The sequence below is a fragment of the Schistocerca serialis genome, unplaced genomic scaffold (assembly GCF_023864345.2).
Source record: "Schistocerca serialis cubense isolate TAMUIC-IGC-003099 unplaced genomic scaffold, iqSchSeri2.2 HiC_scaffold_1094, whole genome shotgun sequence".
NCBI classification, from domain to species: domain Eukaryota; kingdom Metazoa; phylum Arthropoda; class Insecta; order Orthoptera; family Acrididae; genus Schistocerca; species Schistocerca serialis.
In genome coordinates this window covers 62,501-67,500 of record NW_026047287.1, presented here as the reverse complement: position 1 = coordinate 67,500, position 5,000 = coordinate 62,501, and the positions used below count along the sequence as shown (strand labels likewise).

At 62.5% G+C, this 5,000-nt stretch overlaps 1 pseudogene; it reads left to right on the top strand.

Annotated features, from left to right (window-relative positions):
• The window catches only part of LOC126431441 (large subunit ribosomal RNA), a 7,961-nt pseudogene that overhangs the window by 1,104 nt on the left and 1,857 nt on the right, over positions 1-5,000 (top strand).

Genomic DNA, 5,000 nt, shown 5'->3' with positions numbered 1-5,000 from the left:
AGGCGCACCTAGAGCGTACACGTTGGGACCCGAAAGATGGTGAACTATGCCTGGCCAGGACGAAGTCAGGGGAAACCCTGATGGAGGTCCGTAGCGATTCTGACGTGCAAATCGATCGTCGGAGCTGGGTATAGGGGCGAAAGACTAATCGAACCATCTAGTAGCTGGTTCCCTCCGAAGTTTCCCTCAGGATAGCTGGTGCTCGTACGAGTCTCATCCGGTAAAGCGAATGATTAGAGGCCTTGGGGCCGAAACGACCTCAACCTATTCTCAAACTTTAAATGGGTGAGATCTCCGGCTTGCTTGATATGCTGAAGCCGCGAGCAAACGACTCGGATCGGAGTGCCAAGTGGGCCACTTTTGGTAAGCAGAACTGGCGCTGTGGGATGAACCAAACGCCGAGTTAAGGCGCCCGAATCGACGCTCATGGGAAACCATGAAAGGCGTTGGTTGCTTAAGACAGCAGGACGGTGGCCATGGAAGTCGGAATCCGCTAAGGAGTGTGTAACAACTCACCTGCCGAAGCAACTAGCCCTGAAAATGGATGGCGCTGAAGCGTCGTGCCTATACTCGGCCGTCAGTCTGGCAGTCATGGCCGGTCCTTGCGGCCGGCCGCGAAGCCCTGACGAGTAGGAGGGTCGCGGCGGTGGGCGCAGAAGGGTCTGGGCGTGAGCCTGCCTGGAGCCGCCGTCGGTGCAGATCTTGGTGGTAGTAGCAAATACTCCAGCGAGGCCCTGGAGGGCTGACGCGGAGAAGGGTTTCGTGTGAACAGCCGTTGCACACGAGTCAGTCGATCCTAAGCCCTAGGAGAAATCCGATGTTGATGGGGGCCGTCATAGCATGATGCACTTTGTGCTGGCCCCCGTTGGGCGAAAGGGAATCCGGTTCCTATTCCGGAACCCGGCAGCGGAACCGATACAAGTCGGGCCCCTCTTTTAGAGATGCTCGTCGGGGTAACCCAAAAGGACCCGGAGACGCCGTCGGGAGATCGGGGAAGAGTTTTCTTTTCTGCATGAGCGTTCGAGTTCCCTGGAATCCTCTAGCAGGGAGATAGGGTTTGGAACGCGAAGAGCACCGCAGTTGCGGCGGTGTCCCGATCTTCCCCTCGGACCTTGAAAATCCGGGAGAGGGCCACGTGGAGGTGTCGCGCCGGTTCGTACCCATATCCGCAGCAGGTCTCCAAGGTGAAGAGCCTCTAGTCGATAGAATAATGTAGGTAAGGGAAGTCGGCAAATTGGATCCGTAACTTCGGGATAAGGATTGGCTCTGAGGATCGGGGCGTGTCGGGCTTGGTCGGGAAGTGGGTCAGCGCTAACGTGCCGGGCCTGGGCGAGGTGAGTGCCGTAGGGGTGCCGGTAAGTGCGGGCGTTTAGCGCGGGCGTGGTCTGCTCTCGCCGTTGGTTGGCCTCGTGCTGGCCGGCGGTGCAGGATGCGCGCGCCTGCGCGGCGTTCGCGCCCCGGTGCTTCAACCTGCGTGCAGGATCCGAGCTCGGTCCCGTGCCTTGGCCTCCCACGGATCTTCCTTGCTGCGAGGCCGCGTCCGCCTTAGCGTGCTCCTCCGGGGGCGCGCGGGTGCGCGGATTCTCTTCGGCCGCCATTCAACGATCAACTCAGAACTGGCACGGACTGGGGGAATCCGACTGTCTAATTAAAACAAAGCATTGCGATGGCCCTAGCGGGTGTTGACGCAATGTGATTTCTGCCCAGTGCTCTGAATGTCAACGTGAAGAAATTCAAGCAAGCGCGGGTAAACGGCGGGAGTAACTATGACTCTCTTGGTGGCCAAGTGGCGGCGGTGTGGCTGCATCCGGACTTGGCTTTTCGAAGTGCGGTCTTGATGTAGTCGTGCTGCTGCTGCGAGGTGCCTTCCTTGGGTTATAGTTACAGGGAGAGTGATGCGCAATACATGGGCCTAGCCCTCTTAGCCTCTCCTCTCCTGCGGTCTTCTCCCCTTCTCGTGGGCCCGCTGATTTTTGCAGAGTGGAAGACCGCACCAGGGGCTTGGGGGGGTTACCAGCCCCCCCTCGCATTATCCCTTTATAGTTGGGGGCAGCCGACAAGAAACAAGAGATGGTGGCCCTTCCGCTGAAGGTGCCACCCCAGCTACCCCAGCACCTATCCGGCCAACCGGCCGTAACGAAAATGCGATAGTTTGTGTAGCTCCCTTTGCTTGCAGTGAGTGCCACCGCACTTTTACCACGAAGAACGGTCTCGGGGTCCATCGCCGCCGCCAACACCCTGCGGCCGCCAACGCTGAGATCGTGACGGAGAGGCATCGCGCGAGGTGGACGGAGGAAGAAGTCCTGTCGCTCGCCAAGGCAGAGGCCGAACTGTTCCTGGAGAGGGACGCCCGGTTCTTCTTTGTAAATCAAGAACTTACCAGGATGTTCCCCGACCGAACGCTTGAGGCAATCAAGTGCCGACGGCGGCAAGCTGCCCACAAGCAGCTTGTCCGCCAATTCATGGAGGCACTTGAGATCGGTCGGGGTGAAGAGCCGGCGTCCCGCCGTGGAGCAGCGAGCTCGCTGCCTGACGCGGGCGAGGCCGCTGCGCCGCCCGTCGACGCAGCCGAGGACTTCGCGGCCGACACCACCGGGCCGCCGCCGGAGGGGCCGACTGACGCCGCCATCTGGGAGCATCTGGCGGGGCTACCTGCTTCCGCCCAGCGTTTCTCTGCCCTGGATCGAGTCATTGGTCTGGGGCGGGGCACGCCGCCCGATGTCATCCTGGGCATGCTCCCGGATGCCCTTGCGTCGGTCGGGTCCAGGGGGGAGAGGTCGATCACCAGGACACAGCGGCCACGCCAACCATCCAAGCGGCCGCCTGCCGCCCCGCCGCTGCAGAAGCGCAAGCGGCGCCGCTGGGAATACGCGCGGACACAGGACGCCTTCCGTAGGTCGCGTGCGCGTTGCGTGCGCGGCTTGCTGGACGGCACCCTGCTGCAGCCGCCACCCGACATCCCCGGTCTGCTGGACTTCTGGGCGGACCTCTTCACGAAGAAGCCGATCTCCACCGCCGGCTTCATCCGTGACCGCCTTCTCCCGCACTCGGAGCCTGTCGCTCCTGAGTGCCTATGGGGGCCGGTCACACGTGAGGAGGTCGCTGCTGCCTTGCCGCCCAGGGGATCGGCAGCCGGGCCGGACGGCCTGACTCCAGCGGAGCTGCGGCGCCTGCCGCATGAAGTCCTGGTGAAACTCTTGAACCTCTTCCTCCTGGCCCGCGCCCTCCCCGAGCGTCTGCTTCGCGCCCGGACGTCACTTCTCCCCAAAACGGCTGCACCAACATCCCCCGCTGACTTTCGCCCCATTACGGTCTGCTCGGTGTTGGCGCGGACCTTTCACAAGGTTCTCGCGTCACGCCTGATGCGTGCATGTGCTGTGGACGAACGTCAGCGGGCATTCATCCCCCGGGATGGGATGTTGGAAAACACCTTCATCTTGGACACTGCTCTCACCGACGCAGTCCGCTCCTGTCGCTCTGTTTTTGTGGCATCGATCGACGTCTCTAAAGCGTTCGATTCGGTGGACCATGCCGCCCTCCGCCCCGTGCTGAGGGCTCATGGCCTGCCGGATTGCTTTATTGAGTACGTCGAAAGGTGTTACGAGGGTAGCACGACGGTGATAGCGGGCGGCGCCGACGTGGGCGTGCCCCTGCAGCCGGCTAGGGGTGTGCGTCAGGGTGACCCCCTCTCCCCCCTCCTTTTCAATTTTGCGGTGGACTATGTTTTGAGTCAACTTCCCTCCCACATCGGAGCTCGGATCCTTGGCCGCAGAGTTAACGCTGCGGCCTTCGCAGATGACGTCCTGCTTTTTGCATCGACCGCGAGGGGATTGCAGTCCCTCATCGACGCAGCCGTCGCAGCCCTCGCCCATCTGGGGCTGCAGATCAACGCCCGGAAGTGTTTCACCCTCGCCTTAGTCGCGTCTGGGCGCGACAAGAAGGTGAAGGTCGACGCCGACGTTACCTTCAAAGCGGGCAACGCCACCGTGCCCGCCCTACGTGTGGGTGAAACCTTCCGGTACCTGGGACTGCAATTCTCCACCGCTGGTCGCTGCGTTTTCAACCCACGACGCCACCTGGTGGAGCAGCTGGACGTCATCTCCCGAGCTCCGCTCAAGCCGCAACAGCGCCTCCACGCCCTCACCACCGTACTTCTGCCTGGCCTGTACCATGGGCTGGCCCTCAGCCGCACCCGAGTGGGTGCGTTGAAAGCGGCAGATGTGACCATCCGTGCCGCCGTCAGGAGATGGTTCCGCCTTCCGGCGGACACTCCCCTGGGCTACTTCCACGCTCCTGTAGCCCAGGGAGGCCTCGGCATCCCATCATGCCGATGGATGGGGCCAACACTTCGCCGGTCCCGTCTCCTGGCGCTGAAGAGGATTGGGCCAGCCGCCGACGGTGCAGGCCGGGACGAGGTGCAGCGTGAGATTGAGGCGCTGGAGCGGCATCTTATGTGGGAGGGCCACCTCCTCAAATCGTCGACGCAGGTTGGAGAGATGTGGGCCGCGCGCCTGCACGTTGCCTTTGACGGTGCGGCGCTGTCATCTTCCGCCGCCGTCAAGGGGCAACACCAGTGGGTCGCTGACACCAGTCGCCTGCTATCTGGGCGTAACTTCATCGACGCTCTCCGCGCCCGCATCAACGCCTTCCCCACGAAGGCACGGCGCAGTCGCGGGCGGGAGGCGGACACCAGATGCCGCGCGGGCTGCCAGGCCGTAGAAACCGCCAACCACGTGTTACAGGCTTGCTTCAGGACGCACGGGTCCCGGGTTAAGCGGCATGACGCGATCGTGCGCTATGTCGCCCGTGGACTCGCGCAGAGGGGCTTCAATGTCTCTGTGGAGCCCCACCTCCGCACACCTGAGGGAATCCGCAAGCCTGACGTGGTGGCGGTTAAAGACGGCATCGCCCGCGTCATCGACGCCCAGGTAGTCGGAGACCATCTCCGGCTCGACTGGTGTCACTCCGAGAAAGCGGCCTACTACAACACGCCGTCCATC